At 39.0% G+C, this 22,870-nt stretch overlaps 1 protein-coding gene and 1 non-coding gene across 6 annotated transcripts in view; one reads left to right on the top strand and one right to left on the bottom strand.

Moving 5' to 3' along the window:
* TMCC1 (transmembrane and coiled-coil domain family 1) overlaps nt 1–22,870 on the bottom strand; it is a 181,490-nt gene that overhangs the window by 79,336 nt on the left and 79,284 nt on the right. The window lies entirely within an intron of this gene.
* On the top strand, nt 20,412–20,515 carry LOC114228592 (small nucleolar RNA U13). The gene has a single exon (XR_003614737.1). It is a non-coding gene; the product is annotated as a small nucleolar RNA U13 (small nucleolar RNA).

Raw genomic sequence — 22,870 nt, 5'->3', positions numbered from 1 at the left:
TGAAGAAAAATAAAGCAGAATAAAAGAGAAAGAGGATGATGGGACCTCTCTGATAAAATAACATCTGAGCAGAGATCTGAATATAACCATATGGATATGTGGGAAAGGGTGTTTCAGGGAGAGATATCAAGTTTAAGGGCCCTGAGATAGGAAGGAATGGGTTTGATGTGCATAAGGTATGTCAAGGAGGTTGAATGAACAAGGAATGAGAAGACAAAACATATGGACAGAGAGGCTTGAATGTGGGAAGCAGGTCAAACTTATATAGGACATTGTAAGTACCATAAAAAAGTCACTGGAAGTCTTGAGCAGAGTAGGAATAGGCTCTGATTTAGATTTTAACAGGATCACTCTGAGTAAAGAACAGACAACCCTGGAGTGAATAAGCGACAGGGTAGGTATATGAAGAGAACTCTGGAGGCTATTACAGTAGTCCATGCAAGATAGTGGACAAGTGCCTAATACATGTTATTTGACATATATTGAGGGAGCAAAAAAAAGGGTCTGTTAGTACATAATGTAAGTGAGGTGGGGAGGAATAAAAAAGAAATAAAAGAAAGGTCTTTCATTTATAAGATACACTAGCTTTAATTTTATAAATATTAATTCACTGTTAGATTTAAAAAGGAGATATACATCCTATATAATAAAAGGCTAATATTGACCAAACAGCAGAACGACTGGTCGCTACGACATGCACTGACCACCAGGGGGCAGACGCTCAACACAGGAGCTGCCCCCTGGTAGTCAATAAGCTCTCATAGGGGAAGCACTGCTCAGCCAGAAGCCGGGCTCACAGATAGCGAATGCAGCGGCGGTCGGACATCCCCCAAGGGCTCCCGGAGGGTGAGAGGGCACAGGCCAGTCTGAGGGACCCCCCCCCCCTGCTGAGTGCATGAATTTCATGCACTGGGCCTCTAGTAATTTGATAATTTGCTAACTTTCAAATTTCTGATAAAGATTTTTGGGACCTATATTTGCCTTCAAACACCTAATAGGTAATCTTACAATTTCTAATACCATTTTCCCATTCTTTAAGATTCTTACTTAGCCCAGCCAGTGTGGATCAGTGGTTGAGTATCGACCTATGAACCAGAAGGTCACGGTTTGATTCCCAGTCATGGCATATGCCCAGGTTGTGGGCTTGATCCCCAGTGTGAGGCATGCAAGAAGCAGCCAATCAATGATTCTTGCTCATCACTGATGTTTTTATCTCTCTCTTCCTCTTCCTTTTTCTCTGAAATCAATAAAAAATATTTTTTAAAAAGAATATTTAAAGACTAGAGGACTGATGCACAAAATTCGTGCACAGGAAGGGTCCCTAGGCCTGGCTGGCAATCAGGGCCCATCAGGACCTTCCTTCATTCCGCGCCACCCCCTAGTGGTCAGTGTACGTCATAGCGAGCGATCAAACTCCCAGTCTCCCAAACTCCCAACGGGACACTTTGCATGTTAGCCTTTTATATATATAGATATAATCCAACATCTTATTTTTTTTAAGTCTAGGAAACAAATAGAAAAATATTGTTACTGAGTAGTTTCAAAACAGGTAGTTTTTAAATACTAGATATGCAGTTTCCCATATTTAATAAATTTTGCTTTAGGTCATTTCATCGGGGCCTCTCAAAGAATAATTTACTTTGAACATGAATTTTTGTGTTGATATCTAGACTATCAAAATAAATTTTGATTCATTTTATGACACACAGGGAACAGTACCAGAGAGGTTATTATCAATTGAAAGAGAATACTTATACTATATTTTTGAGTTACGATATTCTTTCTTATGATTGTAACACAAGACCAACAGAGGATAAATTTGTGAGGAAACTAAAACATTCCTTTGGTGTATGGATTTTAGTTCACTCCTAAAGCTAGGAGACATAATGTTTTTTACTTCTTTCTATGAATCAGAACCAGGACAGAAGGGGGCATTTGATAAATTACAGAAATCTGTACAGGTAGATACAGCACTATCAACAATAGAATTTAGGCCAAAAAAGGGACAGATATTCATAGGGACAAAAAAGAGTTAGACAGTCATAGCTCATCTATAGAGGAAAGGTATGACTAAACAAAGGAATGAAACTTTTACCTCTCTAAATTATTTTCTTCAAAGTCCAAGATAAAATTTTCTAAATGGAGGGATCCTGTATTATTTTATTCAGTAAGTATTATATGTGCCACATACTGTTTTTGGCATTTAGGGGTAAAAAAAAATGAATAAAGAGATCTTGCTATCTACTGATTTTAAATTATCTATATTTTCTATTTTTTTTAATATATTTTATTGATTTTTTACAGAGAGGAAGGGAGTGAGATAGAGAGCTAGAAACATCGATGGGAGAGAAACATCGATCAGCTGCCTCCTGCACACCCCCTACTGGGGATGTGCCTGCAACCAAGGTACATGCCCCTGACCGGAACCGAACCTGGGACCCTTCAGTCCGCAGGCTGATGCTCTATCCACTGAGCCAAATTTCTCAACATTAAAAAAAAAAATCTTCTTTAGTACCTTCTCATTCTATGTTCTATGTTCCTTACCAGCCTGGAATCTTTTATTATACTTTGCTTTCTAAAGTTTGTATTTTGAAAATAAGAATTATACTTTTTTCCCCCAAAATTATATGTCTCCTCAGAGATTTTGATATCTAGAGCCTCCTAAGGACGTAAAGAAGCACTGTTCAGATCAAACACCTCATTTTGTAATGTGAAACCCAAAGCTTTGGAAAGAGAAGTGAAGGATGTAGTTGTGGCCATATCAGATTTTAGAATACACGTTTTCTGATTCCCCATTTGTGTTCTTTCTACTACACCATGTTGCTGCACTCCTACAAACATTTTCTTCATTCATTCATTCATTCATGTCATAACAATTTGGTTTCTCATGTTTTCCACTGCTTAAAAACAAAAGAACAAAGAAATAAGCAAGAACCAAAAACACCTCAATTTCTAAAATGTACTCATTTTATAGGATATTTCTGGTTTGGTATTTCTGATATAAATCCTTTCTTTGAGAAAAATTATTTCTATGGATACTGTTTGACTACATGATCAACAAGATTCCTTTCCAGCCTCAGAATTAATCCTGAGGTTGTCTGCAGTGCTATGTGAGCTCTTTTGTGCATTTTAAAAGAATATAATTTACATATACTAGTATAATAGTAGTTTTAGGTGAACAACATAATGATTTGATACATGTACTAGTATACTATGTATTATGAAATGATTAGCACAATAAATTTAGTTAACATCCATCACCACATATAGTTTCAAAAAAAGATCTACTCTCTTAGCACCTTTCATATGTGAGATTTTTTGGAGCCCCATTCCCTGTATTGAGGCTCAGTAAGTGGTAGAAAGAATTATGAGGAAAACCAATCAGGTACACAAAGGATAAACTCAAATTTTTATAAAGATGTGAGTCTATAACAGGAGTCCTCAAACTTTTTAAACAGGGGGCCAGTTCACTATCCCTCAAACCCTTGGAGGGCCGGACTATAGTTTAAAAAAAACTATGAACAAATTCCTATGCACACTGCACATATCTTATTTTGAACTAAAAAAACAAAACGGCAAAAACACCCGCATATGGCCCACGGGCCGTAGTTTGAGGACGCCTGGTCTATAATCATAGACTCATAGAAAATAATACATTTTCAACACTTAAAAATGTTTATATCTTTTTAAATAATAATCTTTTTCAATTAGTCCCTCTTCGATACTGGAGTCTCTTAATATTTTTGTTAAATATAAATAGTCCTAAAGGAAAGTTAAGTTACAAGGAAAAAATTTAAAAAACCCACTCATTATCTGTGATACACAGTAATTTGGAGGTCTCCAATGAGCCAATACTGGTATTCATGCCCTATGCAGTCCTCTTCCCACACATTTGCCATAGCTAGTCACATAACCCAGCCTTTGGTCATGTGACTAGCTATGGCAAATGAGGCTTTATCAAGCATGACACAGAAACTTGGTAAGTGCTTAGAAATTGGGATTTTTGAACACTCCTTGGAATCCAGTTGCCATGTTGAAAATAAAAGCCCATCCAACCAAGCAGAAAGTACTAAGACTAAGAGAATCAAGGTCCCTGGTCAAGAGCCACATCTGAACTCTGAGTTAGCGGCTAATACATACTGCTAGCCATGTGAGTGAGGCCGTTTGGACCTTCCAAGCATACCAATATCCCAGCAAACACAATGTAAAGCAGAAACACCTGGTCAGTCCACAGACTCATGAAAAAATAAATTGTCACTTTATGACACTACGTTTTAAAAAATGTTTTAAATTAAAACCACAAAATTGAATTCTTAGAAATGTGTATAGTTCTATGAATTTTAAAACGTGAGTAGATTCATGTAACCATCAGCACAATCTGGATACTGAGAAGTTCCATCACTCTCAAAGACTCCCTTTGTGTTGTCACACCTAACCCCATTGCTAATCCGTAACACATTCTTTCCACCAGTTTTGTCATTTTGAGAATGCTATCTAAACAGAATCATACAGTATATAACTTTTTGAGATTATTTTTTTTACTCAGCACAATGCCTCTGAGATGCATCCATGATGTTGCATGCATCAATGATTCACTTCTTTGTATTGCTAAGTAGTAATTCATTGTATGGACGTACCACAGTTTGTTTATCCACTCACTGGTTGAAGGGCATTTGGATGGTTTCCATTTGGCAGCAATTATAAATAGACCTGCTGTAAAATTAGTGTAAAGGATTTTATGAAAATGTGTTTCATGTCTGTAAGTTAAAAACCTAGGATGGATTTGTTGGGTCACATGGACAGTGTATATTTAACTTAAAAAGAAAGTCACCGAATTGTTTTTCAGAGTAGTGGTATCATTTTCCTTTCCTATAAGCAATGATGAGAGAGACTCCAGCTATTCTCTGAATCCTTGTCAGCATCTGGAATTGTCAGTTTTATTTTAGCCATTTGATTAGTCGTATCTCATCATGGTTTTAAATTGCATCCACCACTGTACATTCTCTTTGGAAAAAGGACTATTTAAAAATTTTTGATTATTTTTTATTGGGTTGTCCTTTTATTGGTTAATCTTGACAATTTATATATATATATGTATTCTAAATATATGACCATTGTCAGATATGTGATTTGCAATTTTTTCTCACAGACTATAGAATGCTTTTTGTCTAATCTAAGGTCAAAGATTTTCTATGTGTGTGTTTTTTAAGTTTTATGTTTTACACCTAGATTTATAATCTACCTTGTGTTAAATTTTGTATAAGGTATGAGGTCTATTCATGTGTATGCATAGGCATGTCAAATTCCAAAACTTTTTTTGAGAAAACATTCTCCTTCCTCCATTGAATTGTCTGCATTTTTATAAAAAATTAATTGGATGCCCTAGCTGGTTTGGCTCAGTGGACAGATCATCAGCCTGCGGACTGAAGGGTCCTGGTTTCAATTCCGGTCAAGGGCATATGCCCAGGTTGCGAGATTGATCCCCAGTAGGGGGTGTGCAGGAGGCAGCCAATCAATGCTTCTCTCTCATCAATGATGTTTCTATCTCTCTCCCTCTCCCTTCCTTTATGAAATAAAAATGTGTGTGTGTGTGTGTGTGTGTGTGTGTGTGTGTGTGTGTGTGTGTGTGTGTGTGTAAAAAAATAAAATGATTTTGAGCCCTGGTCAGTGTTGCTTGGTAAATTAGAGCATCGGCTCTTGCACCAAAGAGTCTCGGGTTCAATTCTCAACAAGGGTGTGCACCTGGATTGCAGGTTTGATCCCTGACCCCAGTTGGGGCATGTAGTGAGGCAACCAACTGATGTGTCTCTCTCACATCAATATCTCCCTCTTCCCTTCCACTCTCTCTAGAAATCAGTAGAAAAAATATACTCAGGTGAGGATTAACCAAAAAAGAAAAAAAAATTGGAAATATTTATGTGGTTCTATTTCTGGACTTTCTATTTGGTTCCAAGAATCTATGTATCTTTCCTTTTGTTAATATGACACCATCTTGATTACTGTAGCTTTGTAAGTCTTAAAACTGGATGGAATAACTCACTCAACTTTATTCTTCTTTTCTCAGACTGGTTTGACAATTCTAGTTCCTTTGCCTTTCCATAAATATTTAAGAATAAACTTGCCTATGATTATAAAAAATCTTGAGATTTTTTCAATTGAAATTATATTAAATCTATAGGACAACTGAAGAGAAATGACATTTTTACTATGCTGAGTCTTCTAGTCCCTAAATATATTTCTGTATTTATTTACATCTTCTTTTATTTCTTTCATCAGTGTGTAAGCATTTCAACATAAAGATCCTGTATATGATTTTTAGAATATACTTAGGTGTTTCTCTCTTGCTGCTTTTATAAATAGTACATCCCCCCTCCCCTCATTTTTCAGTGCAAAGTATATAAAAGCTGGTTTGGTTTGTGTGGGTTGATTGTGTGTTTCAACCTTGCTAAACTCACTAGTTCCATGAGTGTTTTGTGGATTCCTTGGGATCTCCTATGTAGACAGTCATGTAGCTTGAATAGGGGCAGTTTTATTTCTTCCTTTCCCATTTGTATGCCTTTGATTTCTTTTTCTTGCCTTACTGTTCTGGCTAGGACTTCAAGTTCAATGTTAATAGGAGTGGACTGAGAGGACATTCTTATCTTCTTTCCAATCTTAAAATGAAAAGATCCAAGCTTACACTGTTAAGTATGAAGTTAGCTGCAATTTTAAATTTTTTGCTAGATGCACTTTATCAAGTGCATCTTGATAAAGAATTCCCTTCGATTCCTACTTTGCTGAGAGTTTAAAATAATGAATGGTTATTAAATTTTGTTGAATGCTTTTTCTGTATCAACTGATATAACCAACTGGTTTTTATTCTTTGGGCTGTCAATATTGTGGACTATGTTGTTTGATTTTCAAATACTGAACTGACATCACATTCCTGATATAAACCACACCTGGATATGGTATATTATTCTTTTTTTCTTTTAATATCCTCATCGGAGGATATGTTTATTAATTTGAGAGAGAGAGAAGAGGGAAGGAGGGAAAAGAGAAACATCAATCGGTTGCCTCCCATACCCACCCCAACCAAGAATGGAACTCGAAACCTAGGTATGTGCCCTGACCAGGAATGGGGGAATGGGATCTACAACTTTTGGTACACAGGATGGAGCTCCAACCAACCAAGCCACCAGGCCAGGGCTGGCATATTCTTCTTTTTTTTTTTTTTTAATTTTTTATTGATTTCAGAGAGGAAGGGAAAGGGAGAGAGAAATGGAAACATCAATGATGAGAGAATCATTAATCAGCTAACTCCTGCATGCCCCTACTGGGGATCAAGCCTTGTAACCCGGGCATGTAACCTTGGCCAGAATAAAAACCAGGACCCTTCAGTCCCTAGGCCGACGCTCTATCCACTAAGCCAAACCGACTAGGGCTGGCATATTATTCTTTATATACATTGCTATGCTGGATTGTTAGTACTTTGTGGAGCATTTTCTTATTTATATTCATGAGGGATACTGGTCTGCTGTTTTGTTTTCTTATACAGCTTTTGTCTGGTTTTGATATCAGGGTAACATTGGCCTTATAAGATGAGTGCCCTCCTCTTCTGTTTTCTGTAACAGATAATATAGCATTGGTTATTGGTACATTTCTTCTACAAATTATGATAAAATTTGCCAATGAAACTATTTGATTTTTCAAAAATGTGTTACACTACAAATTTCATTTATTTAATAACTAGAGGCTCAATGCATGAAATTTGTGCAATAGTGGGCCTTGGCAGCCGTGGCGGCTGCCTGGATCCCACAGCTATAACCCTGGCTTCATCTGGAAGGTTGTCTGGAAGAATGTCTTGTCTAATTAGCTTATTACGCTTTTATTATTATAAACTAGAGGCCCGATGCACTAAATTCGTGCAAGAGGCTTGGCCCTTGCAGCCGCACCAGCTGCCTCAGCCCTCGCAGTCCCAGCTTTGTTCGGAAGGTCGTCTGGATGGTCATTCTGTTGTTTGGCTGTCCGGTCTAATTAGCATATTACGCTTTTATTATTACAGAACTCAGGCTATCTATTATATCTTAGGTGAGTTTTGGTAGTTTGTTTGATAATTTGATCTCCATTTAAGTTGTTAATTTATGAGTATAGAGTTATTAATAGTGGATCATTATCTTTTTTATGTCTGTGAGGTTTGTAGTGATGCTCCCCTTTCATTCTCAATATTAGTTTGTGTCTTATTTGTTTTTTAATCTTCACCAGAGGATATTTTTCCCATTGAATTTTAGAGAGAGTGGAAGAGAAAGGGAAAGACAGAGAGAAATATAGATGTGAGAAAAACACATCAATTGGTTGCCTCCTGCGTGAGCCCTGACCAGGGCTCAGGCCAGGGAGAAGCCTGAAACTGAGGTATGTGCCCTTGACCGGTATCAAACCCGGGACCCTTCAGTCCACAAGCTGATGCTCTATCCACTGAGCCAAACCAGGTAGGGCAGTAGTTTTTGTCTTTTATCTTACCACTAGCATTCCCGTTGCAGGAAAAATCCTGCAATAGGGTTTCCTGCTGCACTCTACCCCACCCTGCCTGCTCTCCTCCCTTGTCCCCTGGCCCGCCTTCTCCACCAGCCCACCTGCTTTTCCCTTCTCCCCCAGCCCCGCCTCCGCTCCTCCCTTGTCCTCCTCCCCCCCCACCCCCCCCCCCGCTTGCTTGCTTCTCCGCAGCTTTGCTCCCTTCTGCAGCTCTTGGCTTCTTTCTATGCTGTCTTGATATGCAAATTAGCCGCCATCTTTGTTGGGGTGATTTGCATACTCATCCTGATTGGTTGGTGGGCGTGGCTTGGGCATAGCGGAGGTGCGGTCAATTTGCATATTTGTCTATTAGGTAGGATTTTGCTAGAAATTTTCAATTTTATTAATCTTTGCTATGAATCATCTTTTGTTTTCATTGTTTTTCTCTATTTAGGTTTCAGTGACTCTGCTCTTATCTTTATTATTTCCTTCTTTCTGTTTGTTTTGGATTTTACTCTTCTTTTTTAGTTTGTTAAGACTGATGCTTATATAATTGAATTGACAAGTTTCTCCTTTTCCAATGTAAGAATTTAGTGTTACAAATTTCCTTCTAAGTACTACTCAAATTTTTGATATAATGTATTTTCATTTTTTTCTCAGATCAAAATATTTTCTAATTTCCCTTGAGACTTGCTCTTTGACCCATGGATTATTTTAAATTATGTTGTTTAGTCCAGGCAGGTTTGCTCAGTGGTTAGAGCATTGGCCTGAGGACTGAAAGGTCTTCGGTTCTATTCTGGTTAAGGGCACACACACTTTGGTTGCAGGCCTGATGTGTCTCTCTCACATTAATGTTTCTGTCTCTCCCCCTCCCTTCCACTCTCTCTAAAAAAAAAAAAAAAAAAAACCAATGGAAAAAATATCCTTGGGTGAGGATTAACAAAAAAACAAACAAAAAAATGTATGTGGTTTAATTTCTAAATGTCTGGATATTTTCCTGTTATCTTTATGTTACTATTTCCTAATCTAACTCTCCTATGGTCCAAGAACATAATTTATTTCAATGCTTTTAAATTTATTTGGGGTTGATTTTACAACCCATGTTATGGCCTATCTTGATGACTATTTCATGGACACTTGAAAAAAATATGTATTGTGATATTGTTGAAGTGTTCCATTAAAAAAATCTAGTTGGTGGAAGGTGCTGTTTAGTTCTATATCCTTGCTGATTTTCTGCCTACTAGGTTCTATAGATCATTGAGAAAGGGGTGGTGAAGTCTATAATTATGGACTTAGTTCTCTTTTCAGTTTTGTCCATTTTTCTCCCAGTATTCTTTTTTTTTTTTAATATATTTTATTGACTTTTTACAGAGAGGAAGGGAGAGGGATAGATAGATAGAAACATCGATGAGAGAGAAACATTGATCAGCTGCCTCTTGCACACCTCCTACTGGGGATGTGCCCGCAACCAAGGTACATGCCCTTGACCGGAATCAAACCTGGGACCTTTCAGTCCGCAGGCCGACGCTCTATCCACTGAGCCAAACCGGTTAGGGCTCTTCCAGTATTCTGAAGCTCTGTTGTTAAGAAAGCATTTAATATATTTTAAGAGTTTTTGCCTTGGCGATGTGGCTCAGTGGTTGGGCGTCGCCCCATGAACTGAAATGTTGCCGTTCAACTCCTGGGCAGGGCACATGCCGGGGTTTTGGGCTCGATCTCCTGCAGCTGGTGTGCAGGAGGCAGCTGATTGATGTTTTGCTTTCACATCAATGTTTCTCACTCTCCCCCCATCTCCCTTCCACTCGTTTTTTAAAAAGGGGGAAAAAAGAATCATATGTTTGGTTCCTTCTTTTCCTACTCCCAACTATTTATTAAATATACGTGTATACACATGTGCATGCAAAATTAGCACACAGCATTACCTTTCTCTCAATGTTTCTCAACTCAACTGTCCTTTCTTCTGAAACCCAGTTCTGCCATTTCTGAGAAGCAGTCAGTATAACCAAAAACAGTTCAGGCCTTTGTAACCTCTGATACTCTTACTTCATTTTCAAGTACTTCAGACTACCTCACATAAAGCATGGGCTCAATATACAGATTAGGGCAAAAGCTGACTTACAGTTGTTCATATGGAAAATAATACAATAATCCAGGAATAAACTCTGTGTTTCACATACTCACGACTGTAAATCTACCTTTTTCCCATCCTGTGTATTAGTTACCTTTCCTATACCTATTTTTTTATCACAGATCTATTCTCATAGACACCAATCATCATGGATTTCTATGCAGAAACTGAAAGTTTGCAAGTCAGAATTAGAGATCAAAGTTCTTTACTTCTCTTGTGCCAGGTGACGATATCTCCAACAGCTAAATGCCATCAAAAAGAAGCATGTCTACTGTTTATTAATTTAGTAACAGCAGCAAGATAAGAACTGAAGCTTGAACTTTGTATCTGTCATTAGGAAGATAATGGCACAAGATAAATCAAAGAATAAAAATTGTTCTGCTCCTTTCTTATACTCTTTTCTGAACTCTTTTTCTGATCTATTGGTTTTATATTCCCAAATAATGTTTCTCAACTTGACCATGGAAAGGAAAAGAAGAGTGCAGGGGCTAAGAGATCAGAGCTATGAAGTATTCAAGAGATGCTGAGCTACATGACACTTAGAAATTAACCAGTCACCTTATTGGTGAGATGAAAAGGGTCTTTAAAGGATATGAAAATAAGAATTCTAAGAAGTGACTGCCTCATGATTCAAGGCAAAGTCTACCCACCTCCACAAGCTCTAGCATTATTTTGGCCTCTTGTACTTACCTCTGTTTTCCGTCTTGACTTCATTACCTCACTGGTGTTCTGTCTTCCCCCGCCTCCTGAACAAAAATTTTCAAGATTCCAGCAGACACGAGGATAAACTAGTATACAACTGTGCTTTGTAACATCTAGCTCTTTCTGGGACTTACACATTAATCAACTGGGATATACCTTTGACCTTAACGTATGACATTGTTCCACCTCACCTCTGAGATCACCAATCTTAGGACTAGTTAACCCTTTGGAATTACATCTTAAGCTTATATAAGTCTAACTTAAACCTCATTGGTGTTACCCTATTCCCTCCCCACCTCCCCCTTCACACATTGGGATCTTTCTTACAAAGAAATCATGCAGAACTGGATTAGAATAACTGCTCTACTGATTACCGACTGTACAATTTTCATAATCACTGAACATCAGTTTTTTCATTATCAAAATAAAGTTATAACACATCTTGCAGAATTCTTTTGTTCACAGACACACAAACTATCAGCTGCTCCTACTATTACTACACTGAACTTCCAAATTTCAAACATAATAATCCCTTCTCTGTATATGATTATTTCATAAGTTTTCAAAGTAATTAATTTGACATCAGTTCCATTTTACAAGAGAGGAGACTGAAGCTTGCACAAAGTCCTGAATATGGTAGGGCTTCCGTAAATGTCAAAATACTATTCTGAAGGGTAAGTGACATAGTCAAGGTTACACACCTAGTGTAAATGAGGATCAGAACCAAGGAATTCTGACTCTTCAATAACATTCTTTCCAGTATTTTGCCATTCAGGTCATTGCCTATACTGTGTTTCTGTATTTATTTGAAGAGAATCCTATATAATAAAACCCTCATATGCAAATCAACCAAATAGCGGAACGACCTGACACGCACTGACCACCAGGGGGCAGATGCTCAACGCAGGAGCTGCACCCAGTCAGGAGACGACCAGCAGCGTGATGGGGTGGGGGTGGTGGGGTCAGCCAGTGGGCGGCACCAGGCCTCCAACCAAAGCGGGTGCCAGCAGGGGGCCCCCAATTGCCCCGCTGCCAGTTGCCCCACAGATAGCCCTGATTGCCGGCCAGGCCTAGAGACCCTACCCTATATATTGGGAATAGTCTCTTAGATTTAAAAATTAAAACCTAGCAAGGCTACTCTAACACGAAAAAACAGGATGATGCAGCGATGACATGCATGGACTCTGGCTTGTACATTTTGTGGTCAGCCCTGATTCTGACATTTATAATTGTGTGACAAAGCCAATTACTTGACTTCTCTCTGCTTCAGTTTTTCTACCCATAAGATGGGGAAAATGGTACTACTGCCCCAGAAGGATCATGTTATAACCAGGGCAAAAAAATGTAGCTGCCCATACAACAGCAAGATGCCTTTCACCTGTATGAAAAGTATGGTCACTGGTGCATGCAGCGTACTGGATTGCGAGAGGGATGTTAGACTGCCGGTTTAGGCCCAACATTCCCCGAGGGGTCCCGGATATCGAGAGGGCGCAGGCCAGGCTGAGGGACCCCACCCCCATGCATGAATTTCATGCACCGGACCTCTAGTAAAATTATAACATATTTTTCATGCACTTTCTCAACCACTTTTCTTTTTTATATTTGTTGTTGTTAATTCCCACCCGAGGATATTTTTTCCATTGTTTTTTTAGAGAGAGGGAGGGAAGGAGGGAGGAGGAAGGGGAGAGGGAGGGAGAGGGAGAGAGAAAGAGAGAGGGAGAGAGAAAGGGAGGAGAGGGGGAGAGAGAGGGGAGGTGGAGGGGGGAGAGAGGGAGAGAGGGAGACAGGGAGACAGGGAGAGAGGGAGAGACATAGATTTGATAGAGACACACTAATTGGTTGCCTCAGGGCTGGGGATCAAACCTGCAACCCAGGTATGTGCCCTTGACCAGGAATTGAAACTGCGATCCTTCAGTGCAAGGGCTGATGCTCTAATTACTGACAAACAACTGGCTAGGACTTTATTTTTTTTAATCCTCACCTGAGGACATGCTTAAAGAAAGGAGGGGGGAGGGAGAGAGAGACAGAGGGACAGAGACAGAGACAAAGACAGAGAGAGAGAGAAACATCAATGTGAGAAAGAATCAATCGTCTGACTGCCTGCCTTCTGTATGCAACCTGCAACCCAGGTAATGTGCCATGACCGGGAATTAATCTGGGAATACACAGGACAATGGACCAACCAACTGAGCCACTCTGGCTCTCTTTATCTTATAAATTTACAGTAATTTTTGCTTATTAAACTTCTCTCAAAGTTTCTCTATTCACTCATCCTATTCACTGACTTAATTCCAAGACTTAATTCAACAGAAGAGGTTGAAATCATCAGGCCATTTCAAGATAGGCATCTAGCACTACAACTTCACTCTCTAATTCCATATTGTAATCCTTCTCAGCAGATGTTTCATCTATTACTTATGAGTTCCAACTTTCAGTCACAGGAAAAGGACTCTCGGATCTAAATATCTTGACCTCACACTCTCTATCTGCATAATTTTCCTAGAATGCTTTCATTTCTGCCATTTATATCCTTCTCCCTTCCCCTCCCCTACTCCCTCCCCATTAGGGAAATGCAAATCAAAAGTACAATGAGATACCACTTCACACCCACTAGGGTGGCCATAATACAAAAGACAGATAATAAAAAGAGTTGTTGAGAATGTGGGGAAAATGGAACCTTCTGGACTGCTGGTAGGAATGTAAAATGATGCAGTCCCTTTGGTAAATGGTCTGGCAGTTCCTCAAATGATTACTGTTGGGTCTGATCAAATAATTGAATCAATACCCCCTCCCCTGGGAAGTGACCTTTAGGCCACTTCACAATGGACATTCCACTTGCTTAGACCACATTCCACTTGCTAAGACCATTATTTCTCCCCTTCAGCGTTTCCCAGAATCCGGACCTGCACAGAGAATTCTTCGCCCAGAAAAAGCCCACCTAGAGTCCTTTAAAAACCTCTGACTCATGCCCTAACCGGTTTGGCTCAGTGGATAGAGTGTCAGCCTTCGGACTGAAGGGTCCCAGGTTTGATTCCAGTCAAGGGCATGTACCTTGGTTGCAGGCACATCCCCAGTAGGGGGTGTGCAGGAGGCAGCTGATCAATGTTTCTCATCGATGTTTCTAACTCTATCTCTTCCACTCTGTAAAAAATAAATAATTAATTAATTAATTAATTAATTAATTAACTAATAAAAAACCTCTGACTCCCATCTTTGAGTGCTGGCACCATTTTGGGGCTCAGCCCATCTGGTATCCAGATGACCTAATAAATTCATAATTCTTTGCCCCTTTTGGCCTCGTGCGTTCCTCCTTCAGCGACCCTAACTATTACACATAAAGTTACCATATGATCTAGCAATTCCACTTTTAGGTCCATACCAAAGAGAAATGAAGACGTATGTCCACACAAAAACTTGTGCACAGATAAACACAACAACATTATTCATAATATCAAAAAGTGGAAACAACTCATAGGCCCATCACTTGATGAGTAGTTAAATAAAATCCTATCTAATAATAGACAAATATGCAAATTGACCATACCTCCAACATACCCACAAGCCATGCCCATCATCCAATCAGAGCGAGTATGCAAATTAACCCAAACCAAGATGGCTACAGCCACAGAGAGCAAGGTTTCCTAGGTAACAGAGGAAGCCAAGCTTTCCGCCTGCCCTTGCCAGGCCTAAGCCTCCACTCAAGCTACAAAGTTTCAATTATAGAAGGTAAACAAATTCAAACAAATGGCGGCAGAATGGAGCTTGAGAGAGCAGGCCAGGGTTGCCGCCGGCAACAGGGGAAGCAAAGCTTTCCACACACCCTGGCCGGGCCCACCCGCTTAAGGCAACAAAGTTTCAATTATAACCCCAACACAAATGGCTGTGGGCCTCGGAGGGAGCCCCAGGCTTGGCTCTGCTCCAGGCTACAAAGTTTCAATTGTAGAAGGAAAATAAATTCCAGATACCAGGGCCTCCGCTTGGGTTGCCAGGGGGCGTAGCCGGCCTGCAAACCACCACAGGCCCCTCGCTCAGGCCGCCCCAGGCCCCAAGGGAACCCCCACCTGATCTAGGATGCCCTTCAGGGCAAACCAGCTGGCCCCCACCCCTGTACCAGGCCTCTATCCTATCTAATAAAAGAGTAATATGCAGATTGATCATCACTGCAACACACAATATAGCTGCCCCCATGTGGTCAAAGATCCTGCCCCCATGTGGACACAAGATGGCCACCACAAGATGGCCAGCAGGAGAGGGCAGTTGGGAGGCACCCGGCCTGCAAGGGAGGGCAATTGAGAGGGACCAAGCCTGCAAGGGAGGGCAGTTGGAGATGATCAACCCTGCAGGAGAGGGCAGTTAGGGGTGACCAGGCCGGCAGAGGAGGGAAGTTGGGGCAAACAGGCTGGCAGCAGAGTGGTTAGGGGGTGATCAGGCTGGCAGGCAGAAGTGGTTAGGGGCAATCAGGAAGGCAGGCAGGCAAGCAGTTGGGAGCCAGCAGTCCTGGATTGTGAGAGGGATGTCCGACTGCAGTCGGACATCCCTCGAGGGGTCCCAGATTGGAGAGGGTACAGGCTGGGCTGAGGGACAACCCCCCTCCGTGCACGAATTTCGTGCACCGGGCCGCTAGTATAATATATCTATACAATGGAATATTATTTGGCAATAAGAAAGGAATACTGACATCTACAATACCAATGAATCTTAAAAACAGTGTGTCAAGTGAAAGAAGTTAATCACAAAATACCACATATTGTATGATTTCATTTAAATAAAATGTCCAGAACATACAAAAATCTAGAGATAGAAACTAGGTTAGTTGTTGCCTAAGGCTGGAGGGAATGGGGGAGTTTGGGTAATGATGGCTAAAGTGAGTGGGGTTTCTTTTTGGGGTAATAAAATGTTCTAAAATAAATTGTGGTGATGGTTGCAAATCTCTATAAATATAGTAAGTCATAGAAATGTACAATTTCAATGAGTGAACTGTATGATATGTGAATTATATTGTAAGAAGATGTTAAACTTGTTAAAAAGCTGTTAAAAATCATTCCTCCATGTAATATTTCTAACAGAACTTTTCTCCTCAGCCACCTCAACTCTTAAGATCAATACAAGTTTACTACATATAGATGTACCTGATAAGAAACAGAATGGTATATTCTATGGAAAAAGTCCTAGTCAAGAAGAGAAGAAAACATATATTGAATCCCAGTTTGGGCATCAATTACCTGTGGAGACAAATCTCGCTAAGCCCCAGTTTCCTTAACTTTAAAACCTTTTACGATAAAATTCTTGGTGGACTCTTAGAAAGATGTTCTTGTAATTTATACAAATTTGAATTTATAGGGGGGCTAGATAAGGGACTTCTATAGAAAGGTGTCATCTGTATTCTATGGTATCTGCTATATGAATCTGTGGAATAAGCAGTTACTCCTCTATATATTTATGTGAAATATTCAGAGCAAGCATGAAACTATGAAATTCGAAGACAAAATTATAGTTACAATACACAGATGGCACTTTGGAGTATGTGTGATTGATACCAAAATTAAAAATACTTATAAAGCTGTTACATTGCATTGTACCATGGACTCTTTTAGATAATGAAACATCTCTTTACCCTAAACAATATATTACTATTTTCATTGCAGATCTTATCAGTAACCACCAAAATAATAGTGACCTTTTATGTAACAGGCTCTTCATGTACATTATTTTATTCAATCCTCAAAATACCCTGCAATCTAGTTATTTACTGGCTTCATTTTTAAAGATGAGGAAATTAAGGCTTAGAGACTGCAAGCACCTTGTTTATCTTTGCTATTCAATCCATCTTTGATGTTGTCATAGCTTGGCCTACCTAAAAGACAAACCAAATCTCAAGGGACATGATTCATTTTATTCAAGTTATCCTAAAGGAAACTTGTTAGCATCATTTTTGTTCTAATGTCTTTAACATTACATTGTAACAGCAGCTCAACAGAACTGGATGGCTTGTAAATTACATATAACATTCACATGGTACCACCTCTGGGCCTAGGCTCCTACAGCTCTCTCACCCTGGAATATCCTTCTATCTCTATATATCCAAGATCACCATGATCTTAAAGGCCCAAATGACATTGCCCACCTAAAAATTTCTCTTGAGTTTTCTTTGTATAAATTATCTTCCTCTTCTCAACTCTCATAGAATTTAATGAATGAATAATAAAATACATACATTAAGCCAGATACTGTGATGGGCACTGAATTAGTTATACTAAAGATTAACTCTTTTGCTATATGTTGCAGACCAAGGAAATTAATTGTATGTATGTTGCAGTCAGTTTATACAAACTTGCAAATAGGCAAATCTGTCCGTAAAATGCCCTGTGCTGTTAAAGAAAAAAATCTTGACTCATAGCTTCAAAAATAAAGATAATTGAGGATGAGAGACATATTCTTGAGTTCAATTTCTAAACACTAAGAACAACTTAAAACTCACAACTTGGCTGTTATTTATTAACTTATTTTCCAATTCGAGTTTTTAAAAATAATTTCACTCTCATAAAACTCAAATCAAAGCTTTTCTTTCCATTTTGGTAGGCTTCAATTACCAAGTTTCATTTGTTTTAAAAAACAATCAAGTCATAACAGCATACATCACTCTATTGCTCAAAAAGCTATATAAGCATAATATAATCTGGTGGCTAGTCTGGAAGCTTCAGGTTCCTTATCTGTAAAGTGGGAGTGCTTTCCTCGAATGATTCCGAGACTCACATGGGATAATAAACATGACAGTCTGTAAATGTTAATTATGATGATAATTTAGTATCTCTCAAGCTTACCAAATCAAATTTTAATGTTTTATCCTGGTGTTTATGTTGCAGAAGACCGAAGAAAACCAAGCAACGCTTAGAGAAATGGGAGTTACACTTTTATTATTATTATTATTATTATTATTATTATTATTATTACATGCGGGCCCAGAGAAAAATGTCTTTCAAATTCTGGGCAAAAAACATGGAGGAAGCTTCCCTATTTATACTTTTTCCAGCTCTTTGTCTCCCAAATAAAAGTTTTTCCAGTCCCCTTTGCAAGTTCTTAAAGAGCTCTATGTGTTTTGAGACCTCAACCAAAGGCCTGGCCTGGTGCCAGCACTGATAACTTCGTCTGGGGGGGGTTTATGGCCTCTCTGGAATGGGAGTAGTCTTATTTTCCTTATTATTTAAGCAATCAAGTGTTTACAGAAGCCAAAATAGCAGGGGTTAAAATTTCAAACAGCAGTTTTTATATAAGATGGATGCTTCATTTAAACTTTCACTTATTCATCTGTACTTCACTTATCTGTGACTCCACCTATAGTCATTACCTCCTCTCCATCTAAATCTTACCTATCTTTTAAGAACCATTGCGGGGGGGTGGGGGGGGCCAGAAGCGGGCTGGAAGAGGTCAATGGGGGGAAAAGGAGACAAATGTAATACTTCCAACAATCAAGAATTAAAAAAAAAAAAAAAAAAAAGAACCATTGCAAATGACTTCTCATGGAAGCTTCCTCAGACTACTCCAGCTCAGGGTGCTCTCTCTATGAGCTCTCTCTAATCCTTCCTTCTTAAGACCTCTAGTAAGCATCTTCAAACATCATTTTCATAATTCCCCCTCTTAAAAACCTACAATGATTTCTCAGTTTGTTTAGCATAAAATCATGGCTATGAATTAGATTCAGTGAAAAGATGATGGCTGGTTTTGTTTATCTTAATGAGCCTTTTTTAAATGTAATTAGGGTTGTTATACAGTTTACTTTATTGTGGGGTTTTTTTTTTAAACTTAGCTGAGTCTATCTATTACTTTCCAAATGATTTCATGTTGTGTTCTCCCAAATGAACAGTTTTTATGTGTGTTTTTCAGTTTTTGAAAATTGTGGTAAAAACTCATAAAATTTACCATTTTAATAATTTCTAAGTGTACTGTTCAGCATGTACTGTTAAGTATGTTCACATTGTTGTGCAATAGATTTCCAGAACTTTTTCATTCTGCAAAACTGAAACTCTGTACCCATTGAACAACTCTCCATTTCCCCCTTCTCCAAACTCCTGGCAACCACCACTCTACTTTCTGTCTCTATAAATTTGACTGTTCTAGGAACCTCATGTTAAGTGGAATCATGCAATATTTTTTTCTATTGTGATGGGTTTTTTTTCACTTAGCATAATGTTTTCAGGGTTCAACCATGTTGAAGCATGTGTCAGAATGTCCTTCCTTTTAATGGCTGGATAATATTCCATTGTATGTGTAGATCACGTTTTGTTCACTCATCTGTCAATGGACCCTTGGTTTGTTTCCGCCTCTTGGCTATTGTGAATACTACTTGAAGTCCAATCTCTTGGGCTATTGTTCTCTTTAGAAGATCTGCAAGAAGATTGAAACATTCCCACCAGGAGCAAATATAAAGACTGAAAGCTAAAGATGAGTTGCCAACTACTGAAATAAGGAGCAAAGAGAAGGAGAACAATACAATAAATGTCCTCCTCTTCCTTTTCTTTCCTTACTTCTATGGAAATGGCAAAACCACGTCAGAAAAATTCTACTTGATATAATCACTAATCCCTGTGTGAGCTAGAATTGCTTAGTAGGTCTGAGAGTAGACTGCTACAAACATAAGGAGAAAGCAATGCCCTGATGAGTTGAGATGCAATGACAGAATGCTAAATTCATTCATTCATACACATAATCATTCATTCAAATATTTTGAGTTTTGGGCATTTGTAAGGCTCTGTGGTTGGAGAATACAAAGATGACTGTGTTGCTGAAAAGCTTCATAGAAACTAATGCAGTCTTTAAAGGATTTAGCACAATTCCTGGCACATAATATAAGCAATCAACAAATGTTAGCCACCATTACCAAAAAAATCCAATGGTAATTTAGATGATATAACAATGTTCACTAAACAATTCTTATGATAAATGCTTTTTAAAAACAGCTTTATTGAGATATAATTCACATATATAGTTCACCTATTTAAAAATGTAAAATTCAATAGTTTTTAGTATAGTCACAAAAAATGTGCAACCATTACCACAATCAACATTTTCATCATCTCAAAAAGAAACCTTGTAGATCCTTTTGTAGTTCACGAGCATGATGATTGGGTGTTCACGCTGCTGTGTGAGATGTGCCGCCCACAAACCTTGTTACACCTCTGGCACATGACCCATCTGACATGGAAAAAAAAAAAAAAGGAACCCTGTACCCCATAGCCATTGTCCTTCTATTTCTCCACCCCTCCCTTACCTTCCTGGCCCTAAGTAACCACTAATCTACAAACTTACCTATTTTGGATACTTCCAAAATAAATGGAATCATATAATATGTGGTCTTTTGTGATCAGTTCTCCCTCATAAACCAGCTTGAAAATATTTGGTGACAAAATAAAAATATTAAAGTCACCACATCCAAACAACTTCTGAAAATTAATTTTTAAAATGCCCACATATTTAGATAAGGCTTTAATGTATCCATGAGTTTATTATAAAACAAAAACTAGTTTAATGATAAGTGCCTGGTGAGAAAGAAATGACTTAAGCCACACAATCTAGATACTTTGTTTATATTTATCATAAATCCCACTGATTAGATGTTTCTTTCTCCTCCTACTGTCATCTGACAGGAGAAACGTAAACCGTCCATTCACTTTTATAGCTCATGAATAAGTTTTTTTTTCTATTTTTTTATTGATTTCCGAGAGGAAAGGAGGGGGAGAGAGAGAGAGGGGGGGGAGGGAGGGAGGGAGGGAGGGAGGGAGGGGGGGGGGGGGAGAGAGAGAGAGAGAGAGAGAGAGAGAGAGAGAGAGAGAGACATCAATGATAAGAGAGAATCATTGATTAGCTGCCTCCTGCACGCCCCCTGCTGGGGATCAAGCCCGCAACCTGGGCATGTGCCCTTGACTGAAATCCAACCCAGGACCCTTCAGTCCAAAGACGGACACTCTATCAACTGAGCCAAACCAGGTAGGGCTCATGAATAAAATTTGAGAACTAAATTGCAATAAAAAACATGAGTCTGGTTTAAGACTTTATACTGAAGTCCCAAATGAAATTTATTTACCCTGTAGGGGAAAATATAACACTACTATTTATTTCATTCAAAGTATTTCTAGTCTCACATTTAGAAGAGCCAGGCAAGCAAGGATTTCTTTATCAGTAAAATAAGGGGCTATATTATGTAGCCCCCCCCCCTTTTTTTTTTTTTTAAGCCAGGAAGTGCTTTTTTAAATTTATTTTTTATTAATTTCAGAGAGGAAGAGAGATAGAAACATCAATGATGAGAGAGAATTATTGATTGGCTGCCTCCTACACGCCTCCCACTGGGGATTGAGCCCACAACCCAGGCATGTGTCTTGACCGAATCGAACCTGAGACCCTTCAATATAAAGGCTGACACTCTATCCACTGAGCAAAACCGGCTAGGGCTGGCCTTGACTATTTAAAAGTACTCGATAGTTGTAAAATGTGGTCTGGAATACTACCTTGTGTTTAAGAGTTTTAAATACCATTCTAAACTTATTCACATCTATTGTCTACTTGTTTCTTTAAGATAATAAGAGTAACTATTATGTCATTTTAAAATTCAGGAACTGAAATACAGATAAATATTTGTCTAAAATCACACAGAATAGGAAAACTCTGGGTTTCTACTACTGGGTTCTTTTCATCATATCAAAATTTGGAATTAATTTGGAAATGTGGATACCTATAATTCAAGAACCAGAGTGAGGTTGCCAATTTATTGCCATTTCTGACTTTTAGACTTGTCTGATATCTATGAAAGAAGATAATATTAGCAGAGATTCAACAAATATTTACTTGGTGTCTATTAAGTGGCAAGTTTTATCAGACATAAGAATCCTCTGCAGCAGTAGGGAGGCTGGATTAGAAGTAGCCGGAGGTGAGGATGGTGGCAGTAGGTAGTATGGGAACAGATAGAAAAAAGTAGACAAGATTAGCCACTTTTTTTATTATTCTTTATACTAGAGGCCCAGCGCACGAAATTCGTGCACAGGGGTGTGTGTCCCTCAGCACAGCCTGCACCCTCTCCAATCTGGGACCCCTCGAGGGATGTCCGACCGCCCGTTTAGGCCTAAACGGGCGGTCGGACATCCCTCTTACAATCCAGGACTGCTGGCTCCCAACCGCTCGCCTGCCTGGCTGATTGCCCCTAACCTGGGATCGGGCCTAAACCGGCAGTTAGACATCCCCTGAGGGGTCCCAGATTGGAGAGGGTGCAGGCTGGGCTGAAGGGATCCCCACTCATGCACAAATTTTATGCACTGGGCCTCTAGTTTATTAATAATTACTTATTACTTTATTGTATTATTTTCCAGATGAACAACTGTAAACCTACTTTTGCTCCAGCTTGTATATTCACAGAAATATTAAGCCAGTCATGTATATTATCTCAGCTCATAAATCCAAATCAGGTAGATGTGAAGATTACCCTAGCTGGTTTGGCTCCATGGATAGAGCCTTGGCCTGCGGACTGAAAGGTCCCAGGTTCAATTCTGGTCAGGGGTGCGTCCC

Source organism: Eptesicus fuscus, chromosome 18, assembly GCF_027574615.1.
Source record: "Eptesicus fuscus isolate TK198812 chromosome 18, DD_ASM_mEF_20220401, whole genome shotgun sequence".
In the NCBI taxonomy this organism is placed as follows: domain Eukaryota; kingdom Metazoa; phylum Chordata; class Mammalia; order Chiroptera; family Vespertilionidae; genus Eptesicus; species Eptesicus fuscus.
This window is presented reverse-complemented; position numbering and strand designations above follow the sequence as displayed.